This window comes from Eschrichtius robustus, chromosome 18, assembly GCF_028021215.1.
Source record: "Eschrichtius robustus isolate mEscRob2 chromosome 18, mEscRob2.pri, whole genome shotgun sequence".
NCBI classification, from domain to species: Eukaryota; Metazoa; Chordata; class Mammalia; order Artiodactyla; family Eschrichtiidae; genus Eschrichtius; species Eschrichtius robustus.
The window spans coordinates 19224795-19246905 of NC_090841.1; the positions used below are offsets into that span (position 1 = coordinate 19224795).

The 22111-nt window shown below is 35.4% G+C and overlaps 1 protein-coding gene across 6 annotated transcripts in view; it reads right to left on the minus strand.

The window, feature by feature from the left end:
- The window catches only part of FNDC3A (fibronectin type III domain containing 3A), a 189280-nt gene that overhangs the window by 159611 nt on the left and 7558 nt on the right, over nt 1–22111 (minus strand). The gene's annotated exons all lie outside the window — the stretch shown is intronic.

Consider the following 22111-nt stretch of genomic DNA (forward strand, 5'->3'; position numbering starts at 1 on the left):
GTTTCCCCTCATCACCCTACCAGTCTCTAGGAACTCACAAGAATTATAATTTTTCACTGATTCCTCAAACAGCAAAATTTGAAAAATTTGCTCAGGATTAGAAAAAGAATCTTCAAGTTTTAAGTGTTAAGCTCTGGCTTTGGTCTTCTGTCATTCTGGTTTTATTATTTTTTTCTGAATACTTTACAATAAGCCAAATCATTTCAGTGATACAAGCACATACACTTAGAACTCTTTAACTGTATATACAGTATCACTTATATAAAAAGTAAAAGATTTGATATAAGCAATATTAGTCTACCATACATAACATCAACCATTAAAACAACAGCAAATTACAAGTCAAAATGAGTACAATTGAGCTTAATCATAAATTTTATCAAATCTATACTGAAAGACAAAATAACAAACATTTTTGGATGCTTGCAGCATTCTACAATTCAGCAGTGTCAAAATGTTTAACTTTTATAAGACATTAAATTCATGCTATTTATTTAAAAATCTTGAATCTTTGCAGAAAACTTTCATACAAGTTGATTTAACCTAAAAACAGTTTTCTATTTAGATACATAAACACTGTTTTAAGATTAAAAAAAATATTCAATACAGGTATCTACTTCAAGATTTTATACTTAAAACTATAGTATGGAACATTTTATATTATTTAACTATCTCATAAAAATGCATGCCATTTAAACATAACGTATACATAAATATTTATACAATAAATACATATGATATAAACACATGTATGTTTTATATATACAGTATATAAACATTTTTATAGACATATAAATGAAGGGGCAAATCTAAATTCTGGCTTAATCTGTATTGCTATATTTCTTAAAGTCCAACAAAATCACTGAGTACCTTAAATCATGTCAAATAATTTCACTCTGTGGAACACACGAAGAATTATATATAAGATGGGAAAGAGTCAATGTATTTTCCCTCTTGCATGTCATAAGATTTAGTTCAAGAAGAAACATTTTAGGAAGCTAACTCAGGATTAACCAGAGAAAGTTTATAAGTAATTTACCTTTTAAAATTAATAAATTAAAAAAATAACAACCACTGAGAATTTTTCTTTTGTCATTGTATTCTAATATTTTATTTAATATGCTTAGTTAAAACTGCAAGCCACCATTATTACAAAAATGTTAGAATGTAATGCTGAAGATACAACCATAATTTGGTTTCAAGAGGTGGACTGGAAGCTTTACAAATAAAAATAGAAATTTCTTCTGACTCTCCAGTTAATTCCAAGAACAGTGGTATTATACAATGAATCTGAAGCCATATGCTGCTATGTTTTAATATTATCATTCCATTTAAGGTGTTATCTCTGATTTTACTCTTTTCAAAGCTATAACATCGTTTCATTTATGAACTGCCTTCTTTTATGGCCATATTCATCACACTACATGCAAAGTAGCTGGATTTATTTCAGCTTGCAAATTGGAAACTTCAGTCATGCAACTAAAATGTTGCATTTAGAAACCTAAAAATTCCTTTCATTCCTGCATAGAGAACACTGTCAGCTTCTTCTTTAAATCAATTTCTTCTAATTTTGTTACTACTAAGTTCCTGTGTTCTCATCTTATCTTGTGACCACAAATACCCACTTGTTTTAAGTTATGCATCTATTTTTGCTTGCTTTTTAATAATGTAATATTTGATACGTGCAAAAAAGGGGAGAAGTGATTTGTTCCATTTGCTAATTTCCATGGAATACATATTCCTCCATGCCCCATTTCAAGCCATCATGGTTTAAAAATCGACCTGAAAATGCCTGAATTTTTAACAATCAACTTTTATATACAAGTACAAGATGGCTCCAGCATATCTGTTTATATCTATATCTATGTATCAATATTTGACCATCTATGTGGTAATAATACAATAAAATATTAACATTTGGGGAGTCCGTGTGAAGAACAGCTGGATATCTTTGTACTATTCTTGCAAATTTTCTATTAGTCAGAATTCTAACTAATGTCAAATTAAACAGTGTTTAAAAAATTGATGCCAGGTAGATTGTATGCATATCTGAATGCAAAAAGTAAGACAAAAAAACTTCTGAAGATAACACAAAAGAATATCTTCATAACTGTGACACAGAGAAAGATTTTTTAAACAGGGTATAAATGTTTCTTAAATCATAAAGGAAAAGAATGACATATTGAACTTCATGAAAATTAAGAACTACGATTCATTTAAAAAATCTTTAAGAGAATGAAAATGCAAGCCACAGACTGAAAAATATTTACAACACATACAACTGGAAAAGAGGACATATTTAGTAATATATACAGGCCTCCTACAAATTGAGTTTTTAAAAAATAGAAAAATGAGATGAGACTTGAATGTGCTCTTCACAAAAGCGGAAATTCAAGAGACCAATAAACATATGAGAAGATTCTCAAGTTCATTATTTATTAGGAAAAAGCTAATTAAAATCATAATGAAATACCACCACATACTAGGATAGTAAAAATGGAAAAGACTGACAATATCAAGTATTAGTGAGGCTACAGAACAACTAGCACACTCATATGGAATGTGAATGAAAACTCATAAAATCACTTTGGAAACCAGTTTGATACTACCTACCAAAATTGAACATATAAATATTCTATGACCCAGTTATGATCCAGCTATTAGACTCCTGGTATATACCAAAAAGAAATGCATGCACATGCACACCAAAAGATAAGTACATGAAGGGATGTATAGCAGCATTATTATAATGTATAGCAGCATTCTTCTTTAATAGCCCCAAATTGTAAATAAGCTAAATGTCCCTCAACAGTAAATGGTAAACTGTATCTGATTCACCCAATGGTCTACTATACAGCAATGAAAATTAATGAAGTAGAAATATAGAGAACAATACAAATACATTTCACAAATACAATGTGAGTGAAAAACACACAGAAGAGTACATACTGCACAATTTTATTTATAGAAAGTTTAAAAACCAATAAAACTTGTCTGTGGTATTAAAAATCACGTAGTGATTTGCCTTTGGAAAGGAGGAAAGGATGGGGACTGGGAGGGGCATGAAAGCAATTTTTTGGGTGCTGGTACTGTTCTACGTCTTGATCTGGGAGGCTGTTGTATGGTAACTACTAGTGTATTATAAACTGAACTGTACACTAAGTATGTACTTCTCTGCATATACTTCAATAAAATTTTTTAAAAGTAAAATGAACACACGATCATCTCAACTGATGCAGAAAAAGCATCTGACAAGATTCAACACCCTTTCATGATAAAAACACTTATCTAGGAATAGAAGGAAACTACTTCAACATAATAAACACCACATATGAAAAGCCCACAGCTAACACCATACTCAGTGGTGAAAGACTGAAAGCTTTTCCTCTAATCGGGAACAAGGCTAGAATGCCCACTCTCACCACATCTATTCACAGTATTAGACATAGTATTGGAAGCCGTAGGCAGAGCAATTAGGCATGAAAAAGAAATAAAAGGCATACAAACTGGGAATAAATAAGTAAAACTATCTTTGTTCACAGATGACAGGATCTTAACATGTAGAAAACCCTAAAGGTTTTTAAAAAACTATTAGAACTCATAAACAAATTCACTAAAAATGCATCATACAAAATCAATGCACAAAAATCAGTTGCATTTCTATACACCAACTGAACCGATCTGAAATCTGTTCCGTTTACAATAGCATTAAAAAGAATAAAATACTTAGGAATAAATCTAACCAAAGAAAACAAAGATTTGTATACTGAAATCCATGAAATATTTCTAAAAGAAATAAAGAGGACACAAATAAATGGAAAGACATCCTGTGTTCATAGTTGGAAGACTTAATATTGTTATGATGTCTATGACACCCAAAGTAATCTACAGATTGAATACAATCCCTATCAAAATCTCAACGGCATTTTTTTCAGAAACAGAAAAATTCATTCTAAAATTCATATAGAATCTGGGACTTCCCTGGTGGTCCAGTGGTAAAGAATCTGCCTTCCAATGCAGGGGACGTGGGTTCGATCCCTGGTCGGGTAACTAAGATCCCACATGCTGTGGGGCAATTAAGCCTGCGTGCCACAACTACTGAGCTCTCGTGCCTCAACGAGAGACCCCGAGTGCTGCAAACTACAGAGCCCATGTGCTCTGGACCCTGCGAGCCACAACTAGAGAGAAGCCCAGTGCCACAACAAAGACCCAACACAGCCAAAAAAAATAAAATAAAATAAATAAAATAAATAAATATTAAAAATAAAATGAAATAGGACTTCCCTGGTGGTGCACTGGTTAAGAATCTGCCTGCCAATGCAGGGGACACAGATTCGATCCCTGGCCTGGGAAGATCCCAAATGCCGCAGAGCAACTAAGCCTGTGCGCCACAACTACTGAGACTGCGCTCTAGAGCCTGCGAGCCACAACTACTGAAGCCTGCATGCCACAACTACTGAGCCCGCGTGCCACAACTACTGAGCCCGCGTGCCACAACTACTGAAGCCCACGTGCCTAGAGCCCGTGCTCTGCAACAAAGAGAAGCCACTGTGTGTGTGTGTGTGTGTGTATACATATATATAATGGAATATTACTCAGGCATAAAAAAGAATGACAAAAAATAGTAACATTTGCAACATGATGGACCTAGAGATTGTCATACTGAGTGAAGTAAGTCAGAGAAAGACAAATATTATATGATATTGCTTATATGTGGAATCTAAAATCATGGTACAAAACAGAAAGAGAGTCACAGATGTAGAAAACAATCTTATGGTTACCAGGGAGGATGGGAGGGAGGGATAAATTGGGAGATTGGGATTGACATATACACACTACTATATATAAAATAGATAGCTAATAAGGACCTACTGTATAGCACAGGAAACTCTACTCAGTACTCTGTAATGACCTATATGGGAAAAGGATCTAAAAAAGAGCAGATATATATATATATATGATCCACTTTGTTGTACAACAGAGACTGACACAACATTGTAAATCAAGTATACGCTAATAAAATTAAAAAAAAAAAAAAAAAAAAGAGAAGCCACTGTAATGAGAAGCCCGCACACTGTAACAAAGAGTAGCCCTCACTCGCCGTAACTAGAGAAAGCCCACGTCCAGCAAGGAAGACCCAACGCAGCCAAAAATAAATTAATTAATTAATTTAAAAAATAAATTAAATAAATTAAAATAAAATAACATTCATGTGGAATCTCAAGGAATCGAAAACAGCCAATTTTGAAAAAGAACAAAGTTGGAGGACTTAAACTTCCTGATTTCAAAACACATTACAAAGCCACAGCAATCAAACAGTGTGATACTGGCATAAAGACAGACAAGTACACCAGTGGAATAAAATAGAGAGCCCACAAATAAACTGTCATATATATGGTCAAATGACTTTTGACAATGGTGCCAAGACCACTCAATGAGGAAAGGACAGTCTCTTCAACAAACGGTGATGGGAAAACTGCATATCCACATGCAAAAAAAAAAAAAAATTTTTTTTTCAAGTGAAGTTGGACCTTTATCTTGCACCACATTGAAAAATTAACTCAAAATGGATTAAAAACACAATATAAGACCCATAACTATACAAGAAGAAAATAGGGGAAAAGCTTCATAACATTGGACTTGGCAATTGTTTCTTAGATATAACACCAAAAGCAAAGGCCACAAAAGCAAAAATAGACAAATGGGACTACATCAAACCTGAAAACCTTTGTGCATCAGAGGTCACATTCAACAGAGTGAAAAAAAGGCAACCTATGGAATGGGAAAAAAATATTTGCAAACTTAGCTCCAGCTGCTACAAAATACCACAGATTGGGTGGCTTAAACAACAGACATTTATTTCTCACAGTTGACATGTATTTCTCACAGGTAGGAAGTCTAAGATCTGGATGCCAGCATAGTCAGGTTTTTGGTGAGGGCCCTTCTCCTGGCTTGCAAAGGGCTACCTTCTTTCTGTATCCTCACATGGCCGAGAGAGAAAGCTCTGGTCTCTCTTCCTCTTCTTGGATTAAAAGAGCACTAATCCCATCATGGGGGCTCCACCTTCATGACCTCATCTAAATCTAATTACCTTCCAAAGGCCCCACTTCATAACACCAACACATTAGGGTATAGGGCTATGACAAATGAAGTTTGGAAGGACACAAACATTTAGTCCATACATTCTGCCCCTGGGCCCCAAAATTCATGCCTTTCTGCATGTAAAATTAAAAAAAAAAACCAAAACAAAAAACCATTCATTCCATCCCAACAGCCACAGAAGTCTTGACCCATTTCAACATAAAGTCTAAAGTTGCATCTAAATCAGATTTGGGTGACACTTGAGGTACAATTCATCCTGAGACAAAATTCCTCTCCAGCTGTGAACCTGTGAAACCAGTTAAGTTTCACACTTCCAAACTACAATGGTGGGACAGGCATAGGATAGATATTCTCATTACAAAAGGAAGAAATCAGAAGGAAGAAAAGGGTGACAGGTCCGAAGCAAGTTCAAAACCTAGCAAGGCAAATACCATTAGATTTTTAGGCTGGAGAATAATGTCTTTGGTTCCATGCTCTGCCCTCTGGACCCAAAGGGTGTGGCATCACCTCCACAGACATTCCTTTAGCTTGGTGGAGCCCTGTCAATGTGGCTCTGCAGGGCAGAAGTCCCATCCTTTGAAATTGAGGTGAAGGTACCCTGCCCCTCAGGCCTCTGCACTCTGAACCTGTGGGAGTAACAGCCCTGATGACTTTGAGTCACCTTTGGGATCCTTCGTTTTCTTGAAGAATAACACGTTTGAAGCGTTCCTTCATTTCATTCCATTTTCTCTGTTTCCTTTAGTCCCACCTGGCAGGGTTTCCAATGGTATAATTCCATCTCTCTTCCTGGCTTTTGTTGAGATGCTGATTAGGTCCATGGCTCACATCACACTTACATCCTTATCAAATAGCTGGTCAGCCACACTCTTTGTGTTCTCTTCTGCAGGTGCTTTCTCATTTTTGCAACCTGGATAGGCTGAGAATTTTCCAAATCTTCAAATTCTGGTTCCTTTTTGCTTAACAGACCCTTCTTCAATTCATTTCTTTCCTTTCCCATTTTACTAAGCAGTCAGAAGGAACCAAGCTACTCCTTCAACACTTTGCTTAGAAACCTCCTCAGTTAAATATCCAACTTTATCACTCACAAGTTTCACTTTCCACAAAATGCTAGAATATGAACACAACTCTGCCAAGTTCTCAAACGCTTTACAATAGGGATCACCATTTCTCCACTGTCTAATAACAAGTTCCTCATTTTCATCTGAGACCTCATCAGAATGGCCTTTACTGTCCATATTTCTACCAACATTCTGTTCATGATTATTTATGTATTCGCTAAGAAGATGGAAGTTTTTTCCTCCAGCTCTCCTCTTTTCTTTCTAAGCTCTCACTAGTTGCCATTAGCAGTCCCCACAGCAATCTCGGCTTTTTCTAGCATGTACCTCTAAGCTTTTCCAGCCTCTACCCATTAACCAGTTCCAAAGCCACTTGCACATTTTTAGATATCTGTTACTGCTGCACTGTACTTATTGGTACCAATTACTGTCTTAGCTCGTGCTACTGGAACAAAATACCACAGACTGGGTGGCTTAAACATCACACATTTATTTCTCACAGTTCTGGAGGCTGAGAGTCCAAGATCAGGTGCCAGCATAGTCAGATTCTTGATGAGGGCCCTCTTCCTGGCCTGCAAATGACTACCCTCTTGCTGTACCTTCACTTGGCCAAGAGAGAGAAAGCTCTGGTCTCTTCTTTTTCTTATAAGGGCACTAATCCATCATAAGAGCTCTACCCTCATGACCTCATCTAAACCTAATAATCTCCCAAAGACCCTACCTCCAAAAACAATCACACTGGGAGGTTAGGCCTTCAAGATATGAATTTGTGGGGTGGGGGTTGGGGGGGGGAGATTCAGTCTACAATGCTATTAGGTTTAGCAACAGTACTGTTTTCTCACCCACTCCCTGTTATAATTCTGAATCTGTACCAGTTTCCTTATGCATATATTTTGCCACAGTTTTTCTTCCTTAACCTCCTCACTCATAGCCATCCATTCTACCTGAATTTGTTCTATTTTTAAAGATGCTGCCGTCATAATGACAATACTCTATACCTAGAATCTAAGGTAGCTAACTCATGGCAATAAGCTTGGCGTGGGGTTTGAAACTTCAGCTCTACTTGTTTAAAAAGTATGTGGGAAAATGCAAAGCAGGATCCTACTTGGATTACAGCCATAGTGTAATTGAGAGACTCACAGGAAAAATATGTGCATTTAGATTAAGAAACCCAATACATTTTTCTGGTCTTTTGATTTGTCTAAATCAATGAAACTAAAAATTATAGGACTCCAAGGCCATATCTGAAATCACAAGATTATTATACACTCCAAAGTAGATTTAGTACATTTAAATCTAGACTTTAGGATTACCTGAAGATATACATATGAAAAAACACTATGCAAAAGTATTAATATTATAGTAACAATTATATTAAGATGGTGGAATTACAGTATTTTTTTCTCTATTTCCCCAATTGTTTTGTAATGTGGATATGGTTATACCACTTTCATCAAAGTTTTGATTCAAAAATGAACAGTCTTGAGGAGCCCTAGGCAACTACAGAGTCACACCTGGCTTATCAACTATATAAATACCCTTTCAAGGAAATTTTCCTTGAACTTGGACTTTTATCCAAATTACTAATTCATCTTATGAACTGATATCCTAAAATGTATTTTTCCCATTTAGATTTCTATTTCTTTTTTTTCTACATTTGGATTTTTTACTTTCTAAACTTGATTACATCAGATTAAAAAAGGGGGGAGGGCGAGACTTTCCTGGTGGTCCAGTGGTTGGGACTCCGTGCTCCCAATGCAGGGGACCCAGGTTCCACCCCTGGTCAGGGAACTAGATCCCGCATGCTGCAACTCAGAGCCTGCATGCTGCAACTAAAGGAGCCTGTGTGCCACAACTAAAGGAGCCCATCTGCCACAACTAAAGGAGCCCATGTGCCGCAACTAAAAAATCCCACATGCCGCAACGAAGATCCCCTATGGGCATCCTGCATGCTGCAACTAAGAACCGGCACAGCCAAATAAATAAATAAATATTACAAAGAGGGGGACACTTAAAATCACCTGTAGTGAAATTTCCTGTGATGAAAGTCACAGGAATCACTATGCAGAGTCATCTTATTTCTTACCAGAAACCTAAAACAAGTATTTCACAGATTTTATACAATAAGTACATGATATTAGATTTTATATTCTTCCTAAGACTAATTAATTCTTTCAATTACCCTGTTTCATGTTAACTGTACTCCAGAAAAATGACTCTTAAAAAGATATGTAATTAATCTAATGCATTATTTTGCTTCATCTGAATTTTCATATCTTAGTGTGAACTTTCATTAAGACATAAAGGACAGTTATGCTTTTTTTAATTTATAGAAGAAATTTATATTTGTACAAGAAGAGAGAGTGCTATCAATGATTTTAAATGATTGATATCAAATAAGGGAGAGTATTACATTAAAAAAGAGGCAGTCCTCAACATAGAAACAGGCTGCCTTCCAACACTGAATTTAGAAGTCAGAAAAACTTGGAAAATATTTTCCCATAGAAACATGTATTAAATGGTTGTTAGGTTCTCAGATCACCCTGCATAAGTTCAATTTAACCTCTAGTATATCTTTGTTAAATATTTTTATTTGTGGAAAATTTCAAACATACAAAAGTAAACATTAGTATAATGAACTCCCATGTCCTCATCACCCAGCTTCAACCATTTCAACTCACAGCCAGTCTAGTTTCATCTCTACCACCACCTACTTCTTCCTGTCCTGTATTATCTTGAAGTATTTTCATCTGCAAATATTTCAGTATGCACCTCTGAAAAATAAGGACTTTTATACATACACATACACACACACACATACATATATATATATATAAAAATAACCACAAGACCATTACCATACATAAAAATCAATAATTCCTGAAATCACCAGTGTTCAAATTTCAAATTGCCTAATTTTTATTAAAATTTGTTTGAATCAGGATTCATATTAAATGCACACACTACTATTCACTTTCATCATTCATCATTTTTAAAACCTCTTTTAGGGCCTTCCCTGGTGGTCCAGTGGTTAAGAATCTGCCTTCCAATGCAGTGGACACGGGTTCGATCCCTGGTCGGGGAACTAAGATCCCACATGCCACGGGGCAACTAAGCCCACGTGCCGCAACTACTGAACACTCGAGCCATAACTAGAGAGCCTGCGTGCCACAACTACTGAGCCCACATGCCACAACTAGAGAGAAGCCTGCATGCCACAAGGAAGAGCCTGCGCGCCACGATGAAAAGATCCCGCATGCCGCAACGAAGATCCCGCATGCCACAACTAAGACCCGACACAGCCAAAAATAAAATAAAGAAATAAATATTTTTAAAAAAAACCTCTTTTAATGGAAATACTTTCCATTTGACTGGTATGACTTCTATAACAAAATGTTTTAAAAACCAATAAATTGTGTCTAACTTTAAAAGTAATGATAACCAGATCATGTAGGTATAACTGATGAACATTTTCATCTTGATATATCAAGAGTCAATCAATGGAGACAATTTAGAGAACATTAATGAGATCACATTTTAATATCCAATTTACTAGAAATATCTCAAATAGCCAATTTCTAGGATAAATAAATGCAGTATCAATATATTAAAACACCATCTTCTATATCTGCCCATAATTGTTGTTAAGATGCTAAAATTTCATTATCACCCACCATTATTTTGTCTAAAAGTACATCTGGGCACATTTCAGTATCTTGCACAAAAATTTAAAAAGGAGTCATTATGAGGATTTTATATTTTATCATGAAAAATTTCAAACCTACAGGAAAGCTGAAATAATTAAAGAGTGAATACCATATACTTGCCATCTAGATAATAAAGTTAACATTTTTCCTTTATCACATGCGTTCCTCTATCCATCTTTTTAAAAAATGCATTTCAGGACTTCCCTGGTGGCGCAGTGGTTAAGAATCTGTCTGCCAATGCAGGGGTCACAGGTTCGAGCCCTGATCCGGGAAGATCCCACATGCCATGGAGCAACTAAGCCTGCGTGCTGCAACTACTGAGCCTGTGCTCTAGAGCCCGTGAGCCACAACTACTGAGCCCATGTGTCACAACTACTGAAGCCCTCACGCTTAGAGCCCGTGCTCCACAACAAGAGAAGCCACCACGAGAAGCCCGTGCACAACGAAGAGTAGCCCCCACTCACAACTAGAGAAAGCCCGCGCACAGCAACGAAGACCCAATGCAGTCAAAAATAAATAAATAAATAAAATTTAAAAAATAAAAATGCATTTCAAAGTTGCAGACATCAGTATACTTTACCCCTGAACACCTCAGGCATGTTTCAGTAACTACTATTCAGTATTTAACTCTCTTTTGAAGGCAAAATTTACATATGATGAAATACACAAATCTTAAGTATGCCATCCTGTGAGATTTCTTGAAATGAATTCTACTACTATCAGTACCTAAGCATCTGAAGTCCCACTGTTGCTCTAAGACCATAGCTTTCAAACTTTGGCACGTATCAGAATCACCTGCAGGGTTTATTAAAACAGACTGTTGGGCTCTACACCTAGTCTCTGTTTCAATAGGTGTGGGATAGGGCCCAATAATTCACGTTTCTAATAAGTTCCCAGGTTAAGCTGATGCTGCTAGTCCCATGACCATACAGATTATAGATGTAAAACTAATTTTCACTAAGTATTAACTGATAATGAAGGAGTCAGGGTGATAACAATGTAAAGAATACTTCATTCTTGAAGGGTCCAACCCAGATGTGAATACATTCTTGTTCTTCAACTAGAAATAGATAAAAATAGTTTCCTTAAGGAGAAGAAAGTATTTGTAAGTAATCAAGTTTAATGAGGCCTTTGAAGTTGCCTTTGGATATTTCAGCCAAATCAATAGCCTATGAGCCAAATCAATTTTTCTCTCAGATTGAAACTGCTATTTCCTACAGGTTAAAACACACACACACACACACACACACACACCCAAAAACATTCAAATGTTCCTAGGAAATGGCATCAAGCACATATAATGTGCTAACTACTATAGATTTTAAAAATAGCTTTATTTTGGTATAACTGACATATATTAAATAATACATTTAAAGTATACAACTTGATGAATTCTGACACATGAATACACTGATGAAACCACTACTATGATCAAGATAATTAACCTACCCATCACCTCCCAAATTTTCCTACTATCTATTTAAAATCCCAGGCTTTGCACTTCCATAACGACTAATGATGTTCAGCACGTTTTCATGTGCTTATTTGCCCTCTGTATAGCTTTTTGGTTAAGCATCTGGTCAATACTTTTGCTCATTTTGTTACTGGATTGTTTTTTCTTATTACTCAGTTTTGATAGCGCTTTAATATACTCGGGTTAATAGTCCTTTATCAAGTTAAGTGATTTGCAAATATTTTCTCCCAGTCTGTGGCTTGTCTCTGCATTCTCCTACCAATGTCTTTTGAGAAGTTTTAATTATGACAAATCCAAGAGATTAATTTGTTATTTTATGGATGGTGCTTTTGGAGTTCTATCTACAAGATCCTTGTGGAATCAAAGGTCACAAAGATTTTCTCCTACGTTTTCTTCAAGAAATTTTAAAGTTTTAGGTTTTACATTCTATCTGTTCTATCAATTGTTGAGAGAGGGGTATTAGAACCTCTGCTAAATTACTTATTTGTATATTTCTCTTTGCAGTTTTATCATGTATAAAAATCTAGGATTCTGTCTTCTTCATGAATTAATCCCTTTATTATTACAAAATGACCCTTCTGTCCCTGGTAATCTTTGCTCTGAAATCTAACTTCTGATCTAATATAGTCATTCCAGCTTTCTTTTGGATAGTGTTAGCATGGTCTATCTTCCAACCTTTTATTTTTAACTTATGTGTGTCTTTATATTTAAAGTGGGTTTCTTGTGGGTATCATATGCTTGGGTATTGATTTTTAAAAAATTGAATCCAATGATCTCTGCCTTTTAATTATAGCGTTTAGATCGTTTATGAGTGGTTATTGATATAGTTGGGTTTAAATCTACCATCTTGCTATTTGTTTTCTATTTGTCCCATGTGTTCTTCATTCCCCTTTTCCTCTTTATCTGCTTTGTCTTTGATTATTTCTTATTATATCGTTTTGTATCCCCACTGGCTTTATAGACTATAATTCTTTATTACTTTAGTGGTTGCTTCAGGGTTTATAATATGCATCTTTAACTTATCACGGTCTAATGTTTCACAGTCTAACTTATCACAGTTTAACTTACTACTTCAGGTATAAGTATCAGAACCTTAAACAACAATATATCTGCCCTTTCTCCCCTTCCTTGTGCTATAATTATCATATATTTTACTTTTACATATGTTATAAACTCCACAGTCATTATCATTATCATGTTAAACAGTCAACTGTCCTTTGAAATTACCTAAATAATAATAGTTTTAAAATCTTATATATTTACCCATGTAGTTACCATTTCCTCAGGCCCAGGTATCCATATGGTTTAATTTTCCTCTGCTTGAAGGACTCCATTTAACATGTCATTTAGTACAGGACTGAAGGTAATTAACTATTTCAGCTGTTGCATGTTTGGAAAGTCATTACTTTGCTTTTGAAAGATATTTTTGTTGGGTAAAGAATCTTACGTTGACACGTTTTTCTTTTAGTGTTTTAAAGATATTGCTACATTACCTTCTAATTTACATTGCTCCTGACGAGCAATCTATTACTTTTATCTTTGTCCTGTATTAATGTTGGCTGCTTTAGATCTTTTCCTCTTTATCACTTGCTTTAAGTGATTTAATTATGATGTTCCTTGGAGACATTTATCTTTCTTGTGCTTATCATGCTTCTTAGTTTATAGTCTTTATCAAATTCAGAAAAATTTTGGCCACTATTTCTTCAAATATTTTTTTCAGTTCACATTTTTAAACAATTCTCTTTTCTCTGTATGTATCATTTTCGACAGTTTCTATTGCTATGTCTTCACATCCAATAATCTTTTCTTTGGCAATGTCTAACGTGCCATTAATCCCATCCAATGTATCTTGTCTTTGACATTGTAATTATAATCTAGAAGATACTTCTACATAACATGTTTAATCTTTCCTCTAGCTTCTCCAACATACTGAATACAAACGTAACTGTTTTAATGTTCCTGACTATTAATTCATCATCAATGTCATTTTGTGGCCAGTTTCAAGTGGCTGATTTTTCTCCTCATTATGGTTTGTGTTATTCTGCTTCTTTGCAAGCTTAGTAGTTTTGACTGAATGTCAGTCACTGTCAAATTTCCCTTGTTGGCTGCTGGATATTTCTGTATTCCTATAACTATTCTTGAGCTTTGCTATGAGATGTGGCTAAGTGACTTGGAAACAGTTTGATCCTTTTGGGTCTTGCTTTAGGCAAGAACAAAGTTATATTCTTGTGTTAGGCAGGAACACAGCTACATTTAGTCTAAGGTTAATTTTTCCCCACCACTGAGCCAAGACCCTCCAGAGTACTCTACCAAATGCCCTGAGAATTGTGAGGCTTTCTACTCTGGCTGGTGGGAACAGGCACTATTTCTGGCCTTGTATAAGCTTGGATACTGTTTTATTTAATATATAATCCTTTTAGGTGACTCTCTAGCCCTGGGTAGTTTCCTCACAGGTATGTACTTATCAGTACTGTGCTAAATACTCAAGGGGGACCTTCTTCAGATCATTGAGGTCCTTTGTATGTTTAGTGCTCTCTTCTCTGGTACTTGGATCTGCACACTCTATTCTCTTTGGACTGCCAGCTTCATCTCAACTCAGGGAGATGGGACCTACTTGGGACACCCCTCCCTGTGCCCTGGGAACTTTCTCCAGGCAATAAGCAGAGCCAATCTTAGGGCTCATGTTTTCCCTCTTCCGCTGCACGATATCTAACATCTTGAGTGCCACTGTTTCATGTATTTTTTTTTCTAGTTTTTTTTTTTAGTTGTTTCAGACAGAAGAGTAAGTTTAGTCCCTTTTACTCCATCTTGACAGGGAACTGAATTCACTACTCTTAATTTTTAATGTACGCAATGGGCAGTAGAAATGTAAATGAATTTATCACAAGTAGAACACAAATGGCAATGCTTCAAAAGCAAGATTTTTTAAAAAAGTATGGTCTGGTTTCACCAATGGAAGCCAACGTGCTCTTGATATACCCTTAACCGAAAGAAAAATCAATATTCTCTTTACAGATATTTTGGGAAAATGACACGGACTTTCTTAGATTTCTGCATAAGACTAAGTATTACTTACCAGCAACTTAGAGTGAGTTCTTATTTACTAAAAAAATGTGTTATCTATAAACTGAAATTAATATGTTTCCGGAGATTAGTTGGGCCTCTGATTCAGGATTCTACTAAGACATTTGGCTGCCATGCAACACAGACAGAATTACCACAATTTAGGGGAAGGATACTTTGTTATCTGTTTATCTATTATCAGTGCTCTCTTCAATTAGTTCTGGCTTTTGCAGTGTCTTCAGTTGGTCATGGTTTTAAATCTAATAGCTTTTATTTAGCAATTACTACATGTTTATCTTATCATTCTCATATTTAATTTAGCTTCCTGAGATGGTTGATTGATTAACCCTATAGTGTCCAATGGTGCATATGTTCATTAACAATATTTTTGGCTTATCACTTTATCCTTGTTGCTAAAGTAGGTATATTCATAAACTTTCCAATTTGGCTTATATGGTGACATTTCATAAGCAACGTGCTGCTTATGAATTTATATTAAATAACTTACAACATATTTTCTAAGTGCAACAACGTATTTTTATATAGAGAGCAGTGATTATAGGGCATAGTTCTGTAATATAATAGGTTGAACCACATGAAATTGCCACTTAAGGTCAGAAACGTTAAAATAACAATTTCATATGGTTTAATCTAATAAAATCAAATATGTATACTCATTTTCTTAAACCGTAAATGGCAACTTATATAGATTGCCAGCAACGTATTTTCTATAACTTATTTATCTTACTCTTCTCCAATTCCTTGTTCACTGGAAAGGAAAGGTGAAAGTGGGTAGGATGGGTGGGCCTCAGTCTTTTATCCCTCTTAATTCAACAGAGGTGTAAAATAAGGGTTGGGAGTTTAAGGGCCACTGCCATTATTCTCCTTAGTCAGATATACTAAATATAACTTAATTTAATAAGCAGTCAGGAGGTACAGCTCCAGCCCCCCACTAAGAAATCACACCTTAATACTAACATGGAAACCTGATTAAAATAAGACTTCAAATGCAATCTTGATGAAAAAGACATCACAAAGATACTTCCACTCAGGAAACTATGGGAAAAGAGAGCAGGAATTCTTCCAAGAAATCAACCCCAATCTGTTAAAAGACAGATAATGTGCACATAAATAAGACCAATAGATTTTTTTTTTAAAAGTACAGTCAGCCCTCCATACCTGTAGGTGCGGATTGTGCAGATATTTGACTCTATTGTACTACATCATTTAATATAAGAGACCTGAGCATCTGCAGGGGTCCTGGAACCAATTCTCTGCAGATGCTGAGTGACAACTGTACTTCTTAAATCCCATTTTACAGCTCCTAGCTGTCTAGTGCTATTTTCAGAGCACCTGGGTTACCTTTAGAGCACAACGTAATTACATCTGGGACAATTCTATTTTCATCTACAAATATTTTATTGCCCTTTTGTAAAATACTAGCTTATACATTTAGATTATTTACTTTGCTTTTTCAGAGTTTCAGATTCTTGGTTATGTCTATCAGAATCACTTTGGGTTTAACACTAAAAAACAGCAGTTTCTGAATATTTTCTGAACAAAGTAACACCTTAGCATCTAGGTTTACAACCAAAAGGTTTGAATTCCTCTGTAAAAGCTGTTTTACTAACTTCACCATATTTAACATGTTTCCTTCATTAGTTTCTCCCAAATAGAGAATTTTATCACATCATAAGAAAATCAAGAAATATTTCTGTATTTTCCATGAGAAGAAAGATCTGTCTGTAGAACCCAGTATTTTAATGTTGTCCTTTCTGAGCTAACCATATTCTTTGTTTATAAATCTACAACTATGGCTGAGCTAAAAATTATTGCCTAAATATGCTAATCTTTCCTCATCTTATCTTTAAAAAAATCTTCCTTTTCTTTACTTTGTCTTCAGTTTAAGCTAACATCTCTCCTGAAATTTACTACCAACTTTCCTAAAATATTAGGTTCTAATATTAAAAGGGGAGATCAAAATATCCAGGCATATGAGACTTGAAAACAACTATATTCAAAATTATAATTTTGTATTTGGAAAAGAAAATTGCTTTTATAATAGAAACTCATAAAATAAAGTATACTAAAATTGTCCCGGTTGGCAGATATAGTTATATAAAGGTTGAGAATCACTAGCCTACAATTCTCACTTCTTCAACCTGCTGTAACACAGCTTCAGACCCAACACTAAACTGAAATTGCTCTCTTTAAAAGCACCAATGATTTCAGACACTAACTGGGAAGCTTTTGAGTGAAAGGATGTGCTGTTAAAAATCACACAGGGAAACAGACATAAATCAAGGCTGGCCAACTAGAAGGTATGATTCTAACAAGGACTAGTCACAATCACCAAATCCAAACCATCTTTTCTTTTATTATTTGTTACATCACGAAAGTTGTATGTTTTACACTTAAAAACATATGTACAGACATTATTTTTAACTCCTGCCCCATTCCAACTCCCATTTCCAGAGCAACCACTGTGGAATGTACCCTTTCAGACGTTTTCCTCTGCACTTATGTATGTATGAGGTTTAGGGGAGTGGTTTAAATAAAATTGCATGTACTGGTCAGTGTCTTGTTTTTTCATGTAAAATATCTTACGAGTTTCCTAAGGAAGTACATCTGTAGCTATTTCATTCTTTTTCATGACTGTCTAATATTCTACTATGAGGGCATACTATAATTTATTCTAATGATGAACACAAAATGCTTTCATTTTTCTTCATATATATCTCCCTCCGCAAAGAACAATCATGTAATATTCTCTATGACCCTATGATAGTATTTCTGTATTATAGATACACAGAAATGAAACTTCTGGCTTAGAAGTATGCATTTTCAAAACTGACAGAAACAGGGACTTCCCTGGTGGCACAGTGGTTAAGAATCCGCCTGCCAATGCAGGGGACATGGGTTCGAGCCCTGGTCCAGGAAGATCCCACATGCCGCGGAGCAACTAAGGCCGTGTGCCACAACTACTGAGCCTGTGCTCTACAGCCCGCGAGCCACAACTACTGAAGCCCATGCCCTAGAGGTGCTCTGCAACAAGAGAAGCCACTGCAATGAGAAGCCCACGCACTGCAACCAAGAGTAGCCCCTGCTCTCAGCAACTAGAGAAAGCCCACGCGCAGCCGCAAAGACCCAACGCAGCCAAAAATAAATTAATTTAAAAAAAATTTGACAGATACAGCTAAACTTTTACCCTAAAAAGATGAAGCTGTTTATACTCTGTTCAATAGTTTATGAGTGCCTACTTCCCAATCTGACACCTACTAAGGTTTTCCAATTTTTGCCAATTTTATTAGCAAAGATTAAAAAAAAAATCATATCTCGATGTTTTCAATCTCTTACTACTGGTGTGTTTGAGCATCTCTTCAAAACTTTATAGGCTATATTTCTACTTCTATGAATTTCCGTACATTCTTTCTCGTTTTCTACCAGGTTGACTTGGTTAATTTGTAGGCACACCTTATATACTCTGAATATTAACTTTGTCTACTACATGTCAAATATTTTATCCCAGTCTATTGCTTGCCTTTTTAAATGGCATCTAAGTTTGACGTCTTCTTTGAAAAGGCTTTCACCACCCTGACACCTCTGTTTAATTCACTTCTTCCAAAATTTTTGCCATTTTATTTTTTTACTTATATTTAGTCCAACTGGAACTTAGTTTTGAGAGTGCCACAAAGTGAGTACCTAATTATCTTTACCTCAACTGGACAGCCAATTGTCCCCCATCATTTATAGACTAGCTCTTCCATTACTCACTTGTTAATCATACAATAAATTCTTCTGTAACCATGGAGCTCCTCCTGAACTCCTTATTCTGTTCCTTTGATCAACATGCTCATTCCTACTCCAAATTCTTATTATTTTAATAATTATAATTGTACAGTATGTTTTAATCTTTGATGGGTAAGTTCCCCTTTGTTATGCTTCTTTTTGAAATTCATCTGGCCATTCTTGTGCATTTTTCCTTCTCAAAATTTGAAACATCAGTTTGTCAAATTCCATTTTAAAAATCCTGTTGGATTTCTAATCAGGATTACACTGACTGTATTAATTTGGTGAGAACTGCCAATTTTATAGTATTAAGTTCTCACACTCAGGAATATACTATTCCTCCATCCATTCAGATTTCTTGTAGTTTTCTTCAGATGGTGCTGCATATTTTTAAAATTTCTCAAGTATTTTATAATTTAGGCTTCTACTTTTCTTACTGTTTTTCATAGTTGGTTATTGCTAGTATATAAGAAAGCTAATGAATCTCCTAAATTTATCTCATAGCCAGTGGGCTTACTGAAATCTCTTTTTGACTCAAATCATTTTCTGTTGCCTGTCTTGTCTAAGTAGATAATCATATCAACTGCAACTAGTAACAGTGATATATTCCACCTCACTCCCAATCCCCATTATTTTGAGGTTAATTATTTTTCTTGTTTCTTAACGCACTGGCTAAGACTTTGACCAATGTTCCTATCTTTTAATGAAAGTACTTCTAATATTTCATTATGACATTTAATACAGGTTTCTGGTAGAGACCCTTTATAAGATTATTTCTTGTTGATGAAGAGTTGTCAGGGATAACCGAATTTTAGAAAATGATTCTTTTTTTAGCACCAAAGAGATATAAACATACAGTTTTCCCCTTTAACCTATTAGTATAGTGAACTACATTAATATGCTTCCTAATGCTGAATCAATATTATACTCCTGGGATTCAACGTATCAGAACTGGTATGATTTAATAATTCAAAGCCAGGCTCTGGAGTCAGAATGCCTGGGTTCAAATCCCAAATCTTTCACTAACTAGTTGTATGATTTTAGGTGTGTTATTTAACTTCTCTGTGCTTCAGTTTCCTCATCTTTAAAATGATGACAATAACAGCTACCTCAGAGAGTTGTTTTAAGGATTAAGTAAACTGATACATGAAAAGTTGTTTAGAATAGTACACAGAACATAGAAAGCATTTAATATATGTTAATTATTATCATTTACTGAGTGCCTCATATTTGCCAGCCGTAAGGTATGCGGCATTGCAGGGGTCAGCAAACTAAGACCCATGCACTGAATCTGGCCTCCTGCCTGCTTTTATAAATAAAGTTTTATTGGAACACAGTTATACCCAATGTTTATAATTATCTATGATTATTTTTATGCTCCTACACCACAGTTAAGTAGTTGCAACAGAGTCCATATGGCCACAAAGCCTAAAATATTTGCTACCTGCTCCTTTACAGAAAAAACAAAACAAAAAAAACCCTGCCGACCCGAGAAGTATTGTTCAAAATCAAGGAGTTCATAGTCAAATAGATGAGACAGGCAAGTAAAAATATATATATGCTACAGTATGTTATATACACAGTCATGATATTATGAGCATATTATGGAAACCTGTGGCAGTTCAGTACTAAACTACAGGAAGGATTCACACAAGGGATGAAAGACAAGAGGTATTTTATTTACTTTTAATTATTTTAAAATATATATTTGTTTACATGTCTTTATCTCTCATCGTAGTGTGTGAATTGCTAGAGGAAAAGGAATATGACATACATTTTTGTGACATTCATATTCTAAGTATCTACGACATTTAAGGTTTTTAACAAATGATAGATGAATAAATAAATGAATGGTGAAAGGAAGAATTTAGATACCTGGGTAACAATGATTAGAAATGTCTTTTAAAGTTCTAGATGTAAATATCCTATGGCAAGTACTTTACTTGCCATGTTAAATGGGCTCTTTCTTTTAATCCCTATAGCAGCTAATTCTAGGAGATAGATCCTATATTACCCCTCTTTAAAGTGAAGAAAGTAAGGCTCCTTGAGGTAAAAGCAATGTGCTCAAGTTTATATACAGCCAGTAAGGGAAGAAGCCAACAAACAAACCTTTATCTGCCTAATGTAAAACATATGCTCTTTATACGACAAAGTTGGGAAGTGGTGGGAAATAGATATAGTCACAGGATACCAGAGTATAAACTCTAAAATAGAGATAGAAGATATTATAATTGATGCAGCAGGAATTGTAGTGTGGTTTTAACTTCTAAAACTGAGCAATGATTTGAATAAATTCATATTTTTAAAATATTAGTCAGGGGGCTTCCCTGGTGGTGCAGTGGTTGAGAATCTGCCTGCCAATGCGGGGGACACGGGTTCGAGCCCTAGTCTGGGAAGATCCCACATGCTGCGGAGCAACTAGGCCCGTGAGCCACAGCTACTGAGCCTGCGCGTCTGGAGCCTGTGCTCCGCAACAAGAGAGGCCGCGACAGTGAGAGGCCCGCGCACCGTGATGAAGAGTGGCCCCCACTCGCCGCAACTAGAGAAAGCCCTCGCACAGAAACCCAACTCGCACAGAAGACCCAACACAGCCAAAAATAAAATAAATAAATAAATATTTAAAATATATATATATATATATATATTAGTCTGGAAGCAGCCTGAAGATGAACTAAAGGAACAGTTGCCTGTACATTTTATCCAAAGTCTCCTCTATCACACATATTAGACCAGTTTTGGTCAGGTTCAAGTAATCGACAAAAAAATAAAATTGTTAGCATACTATGGCATTTGAGGAATAATGATTTATCTACTAATCTGAAGTACTGGAAATAGCTAGTCCTAACATGGAAGAAACAAAAGTATATTTCATTAACTAAAATGTAAGGAAAAAGTATATATTGCAAATGAAAATACTACAT